This window comes from Saccopteryx bilineata, chromosome 6 (genome assembly GCF_036850765.1).
Source record: "Saccopteryx bilineata isolate mSacBil1 chromosome 6, mSacBil1_pri_phased_curated, whole genome shotgun sequence".
NCBI classification, from domain to species: Eukaryota; Metazoa; Chordata; class Mammalia; order Chiroptera; family Emballonuridae; genus Saccopteryx; species Saccopteryx bilineata.
Genome location: NC_089495.1, coordinates 32,330,964 through 32,346,265, shown reverse-complemented (window position 1 = coordinate 32,346,265; position 15,302 = coordinate 32,330,964). Strand labels below are relative to the sequence as shown.

The 15,302-nt window shown below is 46.6% G+C and overlaps 1 protein-coding gene and 1 pseudogene across 2 annotated transcripts in view; one reads left to right on the top strand and one right to left on the bottom strand.

Moving 5' to 3' along the window:
* Nucleotides 1-253: 253 nt before the first annotated feature.
* Nucleotides 254-15,302, top strand: part of ZMAT4 (zinc finger matrin-type 4) — a 361,668-nt gene continuing 346,619 nt past the window's right edge. The window contains exons 1-2 of one of the 2 annotated variants that reach the window (XM_066236448.1): nt 254-371; nt 5,051-5,150. The gene's annotated coding sequence lies outside the window, so the exon portion shown is untranslated. The remainder of the gene's footprint in view (nt 372-5,050; nt 5,151-15,302) is intronic. The other variant, XM_066236449.1, reaches the window with a different exon arrangement.
* LOC136309684 (small nucleolar RNA U3) lies at nt 4,016-4,133 on the bottom strand (annotated as a pseudogene).

Below are 15,302 nucleotides of genomic sequence, written 5' to 3'. Positions count from 1 at the left end.
CTCCACTGGACTTCCAGTCCTGCCCCCACACCGGGCCGGAGGAGAACCTTACAGGTTGTCAATGAAACATGGAATTATTCCCTTTGATGGCTTAGATAATAGTAGGAGCCAAGGCAATGAGTGAGGTCGGTTGAAACCAATGCAGTCTTGCCCGGGACTGGAGAGCCAATCGCAAGAGCAGAGGGCGGGGCGTCGGCGGCAGCCGATAATTGCTAAGTGCATCGCTAGCACAGTTGGTCGGAGCTGCTGAAAGGTCTGGTCGCAGAGGCAGGAACGCGTAATCCTCAGCGTGCTCCATCCCGGCAGCATCCTTCCACGGCTCGGCAGGGCAGCGAGCCTCTGGGCACCAGCCCCTCTGCTCCGCGGAAAAGGTACTCCTGCCTGCGTCCCCTGCTCCTGCGCTTCCATGCTCAGTGGCTCGCAGTTTAGCATATGTAAAGATAATGCAGAAAGAAGAGAAAAGTTTAGGGGAGGAAATGTGGCAAAGGTGAGAAATCACCGTCTTTTGTTGGGAGGAAAACAAGCTGACAATTTGGAAAACTTCTGCGCTGTCTAGAACTGGGTTTGTTTACTACTCTCTCAATTAGCCGCGATCACGTCTGTGGAAATAGGTCTGGTCTTTGACTGGGGTGCCTGCAGGGTTGGGCTGTAGATTCAGGTTAGTTGGGTGAAGGGAGTTGGACCTCTGGGTGTGCTTTCTGGTGGACCCATGGCTGGAGGCTGATTCTGAGAGGTGTGATTGGTTGGCTGGTTTTTTGTTTGTTTGTTTTTGCCACAGGGTCAGCCCCCTTTTCCTTACCTTCACCTGCCTCCTCTCCACTACAGTGACCTTCAACTTGAGCCCTTCGCAAACTTCTGTCTCCTTTCTACCCCTTCTCTTTTCCCCATTCTGTCTCAGTTCATTTTACTTGGTAGAAAAAGGAAAGGAAATTACTTAATTGATTAGCTCGTGAAAACTCTGGAAGAGTTTTCAGGCTTGGTGTATACGGAAATGAAAGGGATGGAGCTAATTTCACCCGTGTTTCCACTCTTATCAGAGAAGGGCCATTCAGTGCTGAGCATGACAGCCACTCTGGGAGGTGGAAGCTGGTGAGGGGGCTGGTTGCTGGGGGCTGGCTCTGCTTAGGTGTGCAGGTATTGCTCCTTTGTAGCCCAGAAGTTGCTAGAGCCACCAACCACACTGCTTCTAATGACTGCTTTTCGAGTGGAAAAGCTTGTCACTGCAGGCAGCTGGTTCAGCCTTGTAGGACCCTAGTGCATTGTAGTTGTGGGACCACCAGGGCTCACTTGCTCTTGGACCCACTTTGGACCCAGAGAAAACTCCTTTCCTGGAGTGTCTGAGCTTCTCCCAATAGGAGGTTTAGGTAGCCGGGCCTCCTAAGAAGCAGGGAGCCCACAGCAGAGAAGGTGATGTGCTTGGTCTCGAATGAACTTCCTATTGGAATGCTCCCGTCACTTCGCCAGGTATGTCCTCGGACCTGCTGGTACTCTGAAGCTCCCAGTCTGGGGTTGATCTCACAGGTCTTTAAGGTTTGGGGAATTCAGGCAAATTTTCTGACCCTGATTTCTATCCTCGACCTGAAGCTGGGGAATCTGATCCCCAGTCCTGGCAGGAAGTGAACTTTCTGGGAGGGATCTTCCAGCAACACCTTTTCCCTGTGACACCCTTCCTGCTGAGGTGCAGGCGACAACCTCCATTCTCTGGCTCCACAAATCATGTTCAATTTTTAATTCATATTTTTTTTTAACCTCTACAACAGATTTTTTTCCAGCACGTTTGGGCAGCTATTTTGCATAGGAATTGTTATTGTTTAAATTCTACCTACAATGATTAAAAAAAATAAAACAAAACAGCTGCCTGACTTTTTTTTGGTTAGGATACAGTCAGTCAGCTTTCTCTTCTGCACATGTCATCTGACAGTAAACAAAATAAACTTGTAGTCTCATAAATTATAATGCCTTCGGGTTCAGAAGCCTGGAGTGGACACTGGACCTTTATTGGCTTCCAGTTACAACTGACCCCAAGCCTCCTCCTCTGTGGTCTGTCCAGGGCACAAGACTCCCAGAGAGCCCAGGAGAGGCAGCGCCCAGCAGGTGGGGGGTTTTGAAAAGGAGGCACCTTGGTTTTCATGAAGACAGTGATAAAACTAGAAAATACTTTTGAGTTTGATAGGGTGTCTAGAACCAGGAACAGGTAACAAAATTAGGGTCCCTTTCATTGCTGCTATATTTGATGGGTTTCTATCGTGACAGAGGACATTAAAAGTAAGGTTTTTAAAGCAGCTTCTGAATGGTGACTCATGCCGAGAGAAGAAAGAGGCAGGCTGGGGGCAGGGACTGGAGGGAGCCCTGAAGCACAAGTGGGACAGGCTGGAGCACTAGCTTTGCCTCCCTCTCCCTCCCCCTCATTCCTCTTCCCTTCAGTTCCCCATTTGGAACAGAGATCATTAAAATAACAACTTCGGACTAAAAAAAAGCATAATAGAAACTGAACAGTAATTGACAAAATGCAAAATACCATCATTGCAACTTCACCGTAGGTGATGGGGCATGACACCCAGATCTACCCCTCTGCCATGATCTAGTTCGGAGAATTTAATTTCTAGTGCTGGTGTTAGGCTGATTAGTTGTTGGAAAGCTTGTGTACGGATGGCCCAATTGGTGCTCAGAAAGTTACATTTGTTAGTTGTTATTTCATCAAACATCGTTGCTTTAGCCAGGACCCTGCATAGGCATCATCCCTAGAGCTAGCATTTTCTCCTCCCCTCAGTTGGCCAACTAGAATTTCTCTTATTTAACCACGGTGCTGCAAAGGGGTTGCCTCTTTCTGTTATCACAGAAAGAGGTTGCCCTGGGTGATGTACTTGCCAAGTCGAAATCCCTTCCTTACTTTTCTGTTTCTCCATCCCATCTCCTTCCTGTCATCCCCTTTCATCATAAACACATCAGTAAATAATCTCTTTGCCAACTTGCTTTGATCTTGTCATTTTGTGCTGATTTTGCTGTTAAAGAAAACTGTCCCCTGAAATAAGATTGAAAACATATTAGAATTTTTATCAGAAAAGAACCTTTTCGACTTCTACTTTAAAATTTAATTTTGTGGTTTTGGAGAAATCAAATAAGCACACTTATTGTGTTAGGTGTTTTTGTAAATGCTGTTGACACGTCTTCTTTTTCTTCGGTGGCTGTGTGAACTCCCTGGTTACCCTGAGGAAGGGTGTGTCTGTCTGGAGGTTTGAAATAGTCTGGAGCCCCTCCTGAAAGGTAAAAAGATTGGAATACGATGCTTCTGCTTATTCAAGATAGGGGGAAGGCTGCTTTGAAATCTAGGCTCTGAAATGTATGCACCACACTCTGTTATTTTGCCCGTTCATTCTTCACTTGGGACAATTTCATAGCCAAAATTATTAGTAAATGGTTCACCTGATTCACTTTTCTTCCACCTTTTTCTCTCCCCACTTGGCAGTTACTGAAGCAGGTACCTGAACTTTTGTACTTAATCTCAAATATATCTTCCTCCCTGTCCATCTGATTAGTTTTTCCTGTCACGTCATAAGGGTACCTACAGGGTGAGATTTCATCTAGACACCCTGCTCACCTCACATCTGAAACAGCCAGGGGGAGCCAGGAATTCTGGGATGCACGTGTATCGTCCCGTGGGAACGAGGAGGTAACCCTTTCGCCATGTTCAATTCCACGCAGGCCTCGCAAGAGCACCTGGGGTGGCACAGCTTTCCTTTGACATGACAGACAGGCGGGGCAGATGTTTCTAAGCACCGGCCTGTCAGACGCAAGGGATTCCCACCAGGCGAAGCCTTCCCTGCTCCACTGGCTCCCCCACCCTCAGCCTCCACGCTCAGGACTGACCTTGAAATGTTAGCAAACACTGAAATTTGTCTGTCATTTTCTCAGTTTCTTTGTCCTCTATTCTCATCTCACCTCTAAATCTCTCTATCAAGAGTGAAAAGAATCAAATCTACTACTTCATACTAAGGTGTGAACAGTTAGCGGTGTTGTCACTAAGAGAGGCATTTGAGTTCTTGACGGAAATCAAAACTGTTCATAGTGGAGTTGCAGTTATCTGCTACTGAGATTAGACAAACTATAGAAATGATCCCTGAAAGTATAGTCTTGCTACTGAGATTAGAAAGGCCGAGTCGGATAGGGAGTGTCTGCACTTTTCAGTGAAGGCTAATCCTGCTCTTTCCCACATCAGGGACGTGGCCACGCAAGACATTGGTGGCAATATTCGGGGTCCAGGTCCAGGAGTGTGGTTCCTCAGACCTTGGTTGCTCCACTTCCTTGCTCTGCCGTTCAGTTCCCTCGTATGTAAACCCAGGGGCTTGGACTAGTTGAGCTCTTTCTCTCTGGATCTTGTCACCCGGGTCCCTCATCCAGCTGGGAATGCTACAGCTTTGGAACGACTGGAGCCTGCAGAGCAGCCCCCGATGCAGGCCGCATGCTGGGTGGCGCTTTCGGAGCTGGAATCCGGGAAGGCAGGTCGGAAGGATGGTGCCTGTTACACCAGAGGGAAAACAGGCTGAGGGGTGATGTAATAACTGATTTTGGTTTAGGAGGGGATGTTATATGGAGGATGGCGACCAGCTGTTCTCCATCTCCAGCAGGATTGAACGAGAGAAAATAGACAGAAATTGCAGCAGATGGACTTAGATTAGGTATGAGGAAGAATTTTCCATCAGCAAGAGCTGTTAAAAAGGGAAGGTTGTGGAGCCTCTGTGATGATCTTTAGGAAATGGATAAGCAGGAGATTCAGCTGGGGTGGGGGAAGCGGGGGGGCTGTGAGGCTGAGCAAGGAAGGGGCTGTCTACTTTGGGGATCCCTCCGCCTCGTTCCGAGGCTCCTTTTTCAGTCCTCTGAAACCCCACCTTTGCTCTCGGGCTCTCCAAGTGGCTGAGAAGCCAGGCCCCTGGGAGGAGCGGGAAAGGAGGGCAGCCCACCTGCACTGCCCTCCCGGGAGCTCCCGTGACTGGCAGGTCCTGCCTAGAGCTTGATTGAGGATCTCTCATCAAGTCTAATCTTTCATTTCCAGACGTGGCAAATGAGGCCCAGAGAGGTAACAGTCCTTGGCATCATCACGCAGTGACCCGATGGCAGAGCTGGGACCAGAATCAAGGTCCTTCATCTCCCAAGTCAGTGTTATTTGCTTCGTAGCTCATTTTTTTTTTTTTTTTTTTTTTGTCTTTCTTGTTTCCAAATCGAATAGACCGCTTGCTTTTTCTGGGCTCCTAATTTCTCTCTAAGCAAATGGCAGGGACAGGGACACCTGCAGTTAAGCAGTATTTACTGAGTGCCCATTACTAGCACCGTGCACTCAACTCCAGCTTCCCTGATTTATACTGCCAGCGCTGGAGTCCCAGTCAGCGGTTGGAAAGGGGCTATTGCAAGGCCAGGGGTAGCAGAATGCGGGCGAGAAATTGGTGCCAAGAGAGAGGGATGGGGGGGGGGGAGGTGGGAGGACCAGCAAGGGAGATACGAATAAAAGAAGACATCGTTTAATCTGAACCTCACAAAGGCAAGAGACTCCTCCTGGGATGCGTGAAACAAAGGAACCTCTGGATAGGACACTTCACTAGTCACCTTCACAAAATGAAGAAGAATTTCAGTTTCATTCAAATTCTCATTCCTGAGAGAAGCTTCTACATTGTAGGCTTAAATTCTACATTCCTTCCAGCCAGACTTGATTCGTTATTGGGCGGATACTTCTCCTGGGAGCTGGGAGTGCGTGGAGCCCCACTGCTGGAATGTTAGGGGGCCCAAGGAGGCTGCTGCCAAGGTGTGGGCTAGCTTAGGGCCAGGGGCTGCTGATGGTGGGCTGGGGTGGGGTACGGAGCGCAGCCCCCAGCATTGACCCTGAGAGAAAAGCAGGGTCTCCCTCTCAGGAGAACGGGGCAGAAGCTGTGGAGGGCTTTGCCTGGGAGCGGTTTGAGTCACATAGGAAGCAAGATGAATGAGTGACATGAGCCCCACAAAATAAATGCATGAATAGTAAGCTCATGTGTGTAGTCACTGAGAAAAAGAAAGAAAACACAGAGATTTGTGCTGGGCTAATTAGGGGTCAGTAATGAGTGGCCCCGGGGCGGGCAGGGCGTGAGCCTTCCCCTCCTGCAGCTGCTGGTGAGTCTCTGAGCTCACAAGGGCATCCTGAGTCCTTGCGCCCAGCACACACTGATGCTGGCATTAGGGGGTCTATCAGACCAGATAGGAAAGACCACTAGCCCCAGAGGCAGCCAAGTGCAATGTTTGTCCAGGTACAAGTGGAGCCGAAAGAGAGGACACAGTGGGCCCCAGGAGCTGGACTGCCCGGGATGTGAGACAAGCTTGAAGGGTGGAGAGAGTTTGCGGAATTGAAGAAGAGAAAGGAGGGGTGGGATAGCATGTGAAAAGATAGGAAACCAGGCCACTGGGGGGCCTGTCAGTGGAAGGTGAAGGACCCCATGACCCACAGAAATATGTCAGATGCACTGGGCAGCCCAGGGGGCTCCCACTGTGTCCTTACCATTCAGAATGACATTCAGCTGACTTCACACTTCTGACTCAGTTTTGATGCACAGACTTCACTAGAATACAGTAAGGTGTAGTAGCATGATAGTAGCATGTTCTGGATGCAGAGTACACATGGTGACCTTTACTTAGCATGGTCAGAGGAGGCCTCCTGGAGAGAGGAACACCTGAGAGGGACTTGAGAAATAGACAGGACCCCACCAGGGGCACAGGGGAGGGCTGGGAAGGAGAACAGTCACATTTGCAAGACTTAGAAACATGCAACAGCACAGTATGTCAGAACTCTATGAGTAATACTTGAGTGTTGCTATGTCTAAGCACATGAGGTGTGTTTTGGGGGTGGGGGAACGGAAGAGATGTGGATGCTTCCAGGTAGGGAGAGACTAGCTGGCCAAAATGAGGAGCAAAAAAGGTTTTAAGCAGAAAAAGACTCAGTCACATTTGCATTTAGGAAGAGGAGCTGTGAAATGGAGAGTGGGGGTGAGATGTGGGAGGGGCAAGCTTGGGAGGATGGAAAGGCTGATTCTGAATTAATTTTCTGCTATCCACGTGAGAAGCGATGAGGGCCTGGAGGAAGATGGTGATTTTAGGAGGAGAGGAGGGGACAGCATCAAAGGGTGATACTCTGACTTCATAAATTACACTAGATTAGGCAAAAATAAAGAGAAATTATTCATTTCCTGGAGGAGATACAGACAGGTGAGGAAAGGTTGCACCATTAGATGAAAGATGGAGCAGGGCCCCCGCCCACCTCCAGACAGGTTGAGAGCAAATGGTTTAAGGGACAGGAGAAGGTATGAGTTAGACACGAGCATTAATGCCCTAATGGAGGGGCTGTTGGACACAGGGGCAGGGTCATTAAAGGAGGCTGTGGACTAATTCTCTTGTCCATAAAATATTTAAGAAATCAGTCTGTCCCTTGATAGATAAGTGGGAAAACACAGAGCAAAGAAACAAATGGCCAGAAAAATATGCAAAAGTGTTCAACCTTACTAATAATTAAAATATGAACTTAAAAAATAAGATATCATTATCCACCTACCAGATTACCAGAACTGAAAATGATAATATCTAATGTTGTAGGAAGATAATTTTCAAATATGGGAGACATGTCTCAAAAACATATCCTTTGAACCAGTAAGCAATTGCCCTTCTAGTAATTTTTCCTAAGGAAATTATCAGAGATGTGCAAAATAGCTCTAATCAAGGATATTCCTTTCAGCATTATTCATTATAACAAAACATGATGTGGCGGGATTAATTAAATCTAATATAGCTCATCTATAAAATGGAAATCAAGGAAGCTATTAAAATTACATTGAATAATATATAAGAATATGGGAAAGTGCTAATATACATTAAGTAGATAAAGGTTTAAGTAAATAGAACATACATGCAACTTTGTAAAAAAATAGAGATGTATTCAGTTCTGAAAAATAGAATAGAATAATAAAGCAAAGTGATAATAGTGGTTATCTGTGGCTTTTAATGAACAAGCGATTTTTTTATGTTGTTAAACAAATTTCCTACAGCAAAGTATTATTTTACAAATCAGGAAAAAAACATGCTCTTCAAGTTACTTACTCAAACTACAAATGTTTAAACAGTGTGTACACATGTAGCAATGTGTCAGGCACTATGTCGCTCACTATAAAGCATAATGGGGCAGGGCGTCCTTAATCCATTTGGTGCGGATCAGATCAATGCATGCAGGAAACGTGGCCCGGGCTACCTGGCCTCCCTCAGTAAGGTCAGCGTCTGCTTCAGATGTTGAGGGTGCAGGAATCTCTGTGCAGAGAATGATGACCATGAGCTCATCCTTGTTCCTTACTCCCCACCTGATCCCCCATCCACACACATTTCAAGGCCCTGTCGCCTACCTACAGTGGTCAGACTTATCTTAGCCTTTCAGGTGGCCTGTTTACACGCATCACATACATCTGCTGACCTCACAAGTGGGGGGATTGAGGCTCAGAGAAGCTCGGACTTGGCTCAAGCCACACAGCTAGCGAGAGGCAGAGGTAGGTAACAAGGAGCTTTGGTCTCAGAGCCTGCGCCTCTGCCAGAGCGGCCATTTAGGTGTGCTCCCGTGCTGCTGAGAATGGCTGACTGATTTCCGCCGGGAAAGTGTGGAGCCGTCCTCCCCTCTTTCCCAGAAGCCATGCCTTTTCCTTCGTTTGCTTAGTAATTGAGGCCAAGTGAATGCACTGACAGCTATCACATTTAGAGGAGCGTCTCTGGGTGCTGAAGGCTCTCCAGAGGCGACCTCAGGGTCCTGCCTCCTGACCAAGTGTCTCATTTACTGCTTCTTTCCGGAATGCATTTGCATGCCATGTGGTTTTCTCTGTTGCATGAACTCCAGGCAACCTGAGAGTCCTGTTCTCTGTGGAAGTCACAGCTGGCTGGCCCCATGATGTGTGCCCAGGTCATGTGGGGGCTCTGGGGTGCCGTCCCTCAGCAGGGCAGGTGGCAGCTCTGATGGGCACATCCTTGGGGCTTTCACAGGCTTAATTGGGAAAAGTAGCTAAGCCAGCCTGAAGGTAGGGCAGATTGTGGGCCGAGTGGCTGATTTGCTGCTCTGTTTATTTTAATAATAATGCGTGTTCATATGGTGTTTTATATTCCTAGGCTCAGAGGTAGGTGGGGAAGGTGTTGTTATCTTCGTTTTGCAGAGGAGGTAATTGACGCTTGGAAAGGCAAAGCCACTCACTTCAGTTTGTTGGTATGGTTAGTCCACAGAGAGGCATCATGGAATGAACCAGATTTTCTGCCTAACAGTACTGCCTAAGCTCATAATCAATAAGGGCTTCTGGCTGGACTATGGGTCCTTAGTGAGAGAGGTGAGGGACACAACCCCCCTGGTGGCCTTGGTAAGGCCTTGAAAAGTGAACAGTAGCACGCACAAGATGACTTCCAGCACGAGGGTGTGTTCAGCTGAGTCCCGGCATGAGCCCAGTGGAGAAGCTGAGGACAGTGGAGGTCCGTGAGGAGGCGAGTGGTCTCAGAACGCTCATAGAAGCATCTGGTCCTGAGCCCTGAGCCTTGAAGGATGAGGGCAATTTGGGTGGAAGCAAAGATATCCTTGATGTGAGTGGCGGTCTGGAGCCAAGAGCCAGTGTGGGATGCTGAGGGGCCGTTTGGCTTGGTCAGGGGAATGGTGCGTGAGGCCCCTTGGGTGCCCTGTCATTCCAGGCTTTGCTTCCTTCTCAGAAATTCTTTCTGTTTAGTAAGCTAGGGGCACTGTGACTGTGCAACGAGTGAGGGAAGGGGGAAGAATGGATTGGAGGTTCTCCTGTGGATTCTCTCTCTCTCGCTGCCCTTCGTGGTTTTTTTCCTGCTGACAATGAAATTGCCCCGTAGGGCTCCAGGATGTGAGAAAGGAGGACTGGGATGTTTCCTATTCTGCCAGCCATCCCCTGCCTGCCTGCCTGCCTGGAACTTAGGGTTTTCAGAATGTGGGAAGTAAAAAGGAAAGTTATGGGAAAAAAAGAAAAAGAAAAAAAAGGGGGGGGGAGCAGAATGGAGAGAGCAGGTGAGGAACTCAAGAAGGATGTTTGGAAATAAGGGAACAACTTACAATACACGGAAATACCTAAGGAGAGCCTCTCTTTAAATTTTAGACTTTTAAGAATGATAAGACATAAATAAGAAAGGAAAAAGAGTCTGAGACTACTCTTTATTTTCAAGTTCTGGAACATTTGGTCATCACTCTTGTTTTACAGGGAGGAAATGGAGGCACAGAGTGCTTAAGGCTCATCCGGGTGACACTGCTGCTGGGTGTCAGATTCCCAGCGTGGTTCAGTGTCTGCTGTGCACTCTATCCACTCATCCCTCTGGGTTCAAGCTGGGTGAGTGGGGGGAGGGGGTAAGTAAGGAGGAAAAAAAGAGGCCCCATCCTCCTCCAGAACAGCCCCTTCTCCATTTGTCCTTTCTGTCTCCTCTTGACTTCCAGGGTCGCTGCAGAGAGAGTGGAGGAGCTGCTGGCGAGCAGTCCCCTTGTCACTTGTCTGTCCCTTGGGGTGGGTCAGTGAAGGGAACCGCTGGCTCCAGGACTGTGACGGCTCTGAGCTGTGGCCCTTTCTTTGATTTCCTCGTGACAGAAATGATGCACTTCTCTTTCCCATCCTTCAGTTTCTGTAACAGGGACATGGTTTCTGAAATTGTATGTGTTCAAAATACTGAGACCTGACAAACACAGATCTAAAGTTTTAGAATATAGGGGTGGGTCAAGCTGACCCAGTCCCTGCCCTCTCAGAGTTTATATTCCAGTGGGGGAGGTATGGCAAACACATAAGTAAATATCTAGGAGGGCTGAAATGTGAAATGGAGAAACCGAAGCCAGAGGATAAGGAGTGTGTGGAGAGGGGGTATCCAGAGGGTCTCAGTAATAAAGTAACTGGGGCTGAGACCACAGGAGTGAGTGGTCCATGTGGATGTTTGGAGGAAGAGCAGTCCAGGCCAGCAGAGGCCCTGCATTTGGATATGCTTGAGGCCCTGAATGTGGAGTAATGAGGCCAGCGTGAGCTTCCTCAAACCTGGGAAGCTTTGAGAAAAGGAGTAACATCGTCTATTAATTAAATGAGTCACTGTGTCCTATACTTAGAAAATTATAAGACACTGAAGAAAGAAAGTGAAGAAGATACAGATAAGTGGAAGTATATACTGTGTTCATGGATAGGAAGAATTGACCTAATTAACATGCCTGTACTGTCCTGGCCAGATAGGTTGGTTGGTTAGAACTTTATCCCGAAGTGCAGGGGTTTCCAGTTCAATCCCCAGTGAGGGCACATCAAAAACATCAATGTTCCTGTCTCTCTCTCTCTTACTCTCCCTTTCTCCCTCCCTTCCCTTCTCACTAAAATCAATAAATAAAAATAAAAAAAAATGCCTATACTACCCAAAGCAATCTATAGATTCAATGCAATGCTTATCAAAATATCAATGGTATGTTTCACATAATTAGAACAAATAATCCAAAAATTTATATGGAACCAAGAAGGCCAAAAATAGCCACAGTAATCTTGAAAAAGAATAACAAAGTTGTAAGAATCATGCTACCTGATATCAAACTATACTACAAGACCATGGTAATCAAAACAGCATGGTACTGGCATAAAAACAGGCATATAGATTAATGGAACAGAATGGAGAACCCACAAATACACCCATACCTTTATGGTCAATTAATATTTGACAAAGGAGGCAAGAACGTACAATGGGGTAAAGATAGTTTAGTCAATAAATGGTGTTGGGAAAATGGGACAGAAAGGTGCAAAAAAATGAAACTACACCACCAACCTATGCCACTCATAAGAATAAACTCGAAATGAGTTAGAGTTGATGTTAGACTTGAAACCAGAAAAATCTAGAAGAAAACATAGTAAAATCTCGGACACTTCTTGTAGCGATATATTTTTCTGATAAATCACTTTGGGCCAGGGAAACAAAGAAACAAAAAATATAAAAAAATGGGACTACATCAAACTAAAAGATTTTTGCACAGCAAAGGAAATCAACAACAAAATGAAAGACAACCCTCTGTGTGGGAGAATATATTCACCAGATACATCTGATAAGGGGTTAATATCCAAAATGTATAAAGAACTTACAAAACTCAACATAAAAAAAACCCCCAAACAATTCAACTTAAAAATGGGCAAAGAACCTGGGTAGACACTTCTCCAAAAGGATGTACAGATGGCCAATAGACATGAAAATATGCTTGACATCACTAATCATCAGAGAAATACAAATTTAAACCACAATAAGATATTACCTCACACCTGTCAGAATGGCTATTATTAGTAAGTTAACAAATAACAAGGGTTGGCGAGGATGTGGAGAACAGGGAACCCTCATGCACATGCAGATTGGTGCAGCCACTGTGGAAAGAGGTATGGAGTATCTTCAAAAAATTAAAACTGGAACTGCCTTATGACTCAGTGATTCCACCTCAGGGAATATATCCGAAGAAATCCAGAACAATAACTCGAAAGAATACATGCACCCCTATGTTCATTGCCGCATTATTTACAATAGCCACAATTTGGAAGCAGCTGTAGTGTCCACCAGTAGATAAGTGGATAAAAAAGCTGTAGTGTATTTACACAATGGAATACTACTTAGCTGTAAAAAGGAAGGAAATCTTACCCTTTGCAACAGCATAGGTGGACCTGGAGAGCATTACGTTAAGTGAAATAAACCAGTCAGAGAATATAATTTCACTTATGCGGAGAATCTCATGGTAGCAGTGTGTAAAGGGAGAATAAAGGGTGATGGAACAAAACTTGACTTAGGGTGGTGAACACACAATACAATATACAGATGTCATTTTATAGAATTGTACACCTGAAACCTTTATCATTTTATTAACCAATGTCACCCCAAAAATTCAATAAAAAATTAGAAAACAAAACTGATCATACTTGTTGCCAATGTGTTGAGAGCACACTGCAGGAGGGCCGCCTGGAGGCAGGAGTCAGCTAGGAGGCAATGATCAGCAAGAGAGGGTGGAGGGGGGGTAGGGTGGTCGCAGTGGAGGGGTGGGGAACGGTCAAACTCTGGATATACTTTGAAGGTGGAAAAAACAAGATGTTTTTGATGGGTTGAATGTGGGCACTGAAAATACTGGCGTTCGTGATGCCTGTCACCACTTAGTCAAATAGGTAGAGACAGGGATTGATAGACTCCTGCATGCACCCTGACCAGGATCCACCTGGCAACCCCATCTGGGGCTGGTGCTCTGCCCATCTGGGGCCATGTTCACAATTGAGCTATTTTTTTTTTTTTTTCATTTTTCCGAAGCTGGAAACGGGGAGGCAGTCAGACACACTCCCGCATGCGCCCGGCCGGGATCCACCTGGCATGCCCACAAGGGGGCGATGCTTTGCCCCTCTGGGGCGTCGCTCTGTTGTGTCCAGAGCCATTCTAGCGCCTGAGGCAGAGGCCACAGAGCCATCCCCAGCGCCCGGGCCATCTTTGCTCCAATAGAGCCTTGCTGTGGGAGGGGAAGAGAGAGACAGAAAGGAAGGAGAGGGGGAGGGGTGGAGAAGCAAATGGGCACCTCTCCTGTGTGCCCTGGCCGGGAATCAAACCCGGGACTCCTGCACACCAGGCCGATGCTCTACCACTGAGCCAACCGGCCAGGGCCAGTCGAGCTATTTTTAGTGGCCTAGGTGGAGGCTCCACGGAGCCAGCCTCAGCACCTAGGGCGATACACTTGAACCAATGGAACCATGGCTGTGGGAGGAGAAGTGAGAAAGAGAGGGAAGGGGGAGGGGTGGAGAAGCACATGATCATTTCTCTTGTGTGGCTTGACCAGGAATCAAACCCGGGACATCCACATGCTGAGCCAATGTTCTACTGTTGAGCCAACCTGCCGGGGCCAAGACAGGGACTGAATCTTTATGGGCACTTTATTGAGATGGCCAGAGATTTGAGGAGATGGGGGTTACATAACCTAAAAAGCCATCTCAACATTCTATCCCAAGCCAAACTTTTTATCAGGGGAAGGAAAGGGTAGGTAAGGGTGTTGGAATTTCAGGGAGAGTTAATTAGATCATAGTCAAAATTAATTGGATCATAGTCAGCGGGTTTTCCATTCTTGGAACACAAAGGCTTAAAGGCTTTGATTGCAGACCTCTGGAGCACAAAAGTGGATTATTTGCAGTCCCCTGGGTCACAAAGGTGGATTGCTTGCAGATCTCCTTAAGTCATGTAGGGTCTGTCAGGTATCCCAGTTCCTGGAACACAGCTTCTACTTACATTAATCATTAAACCTATTGATTACAACTAAAGGCACTATTACTCAAGCTAAAATTTTAACTCTACAATTCTCCTTATCAGTTTGAGAGAAAAAGAGGATTCAAGAATGATTTTCAAGGTTTTTGGCTTGAGATGGAGGTGTTTGTAGAAGAAGCACTTGGGAGGATATAAGAATTTGTTTTGAGGGATGTTAGACATCTAAATGAAATGCCCACAAGTCAGTTGTGTCATGGGTCTGTGTTGGTCAAATAAGTTTGTAAATATGATATATGTTTGCTCGCTTATAGTTTACATTGGGTGTGGGGAACAGGCTGTAAGCAGAAAGGGTCATTAGAGCCTAAGGCTTAGTTTTAAGACTAAGCCTTTCGCACCCTTTTAATACTAAGATCTTCTCAACTCAACACTCTCATGAGGAATCCCATTGTGCCTCAAGTGACTTTGTATCAGAGACTTCCTTGTTTATATATTGGATTAAAGGTTTTGATTTCTACACTATAAAATGCGGCAGAGGACCCCATGCTAGAGGAGAGCAGAGAAAGGCCACGTGGAGGAGAGGAGAAGCAGCCAAGATGGTAGAGTGCTGAAGGAGAAGCCAGTTTGTGCAGAGAGAAGGAGATGGGGAACAGAGGTGAAGAAGGCTGGTGAGGTAGATAGAAACTTTGATTCTAGGAAACTCAGATAAGTCAGTGGCTTTGGGAGCCCTGAATGGAAAGGGAAGTGTTTTCCCACTGTGTGTATTTCTTGCCTGCCAGGTGCAAGCTAGGATTAAAGCTAATGGCCCACCAGTTCTTGTCTCCATTGTTTCATTACTGTCTGTCTGAATCTAGTGTGAACCTACATGGGCCAAGCAGCTGTGATGGTGGCTGTGGCTACTGGCTTTACAGTTTGGATTTCAGAGAAGAGGTCTGTGCTAGAGAAAAGTCTTGGGAGCTGTCAGTGTATTGATAATATTTAAAGTATGGGACCAGATGAGATCATCCAGAGAGTGAGTTTAGATAGACAAGAGGTACAAAGAC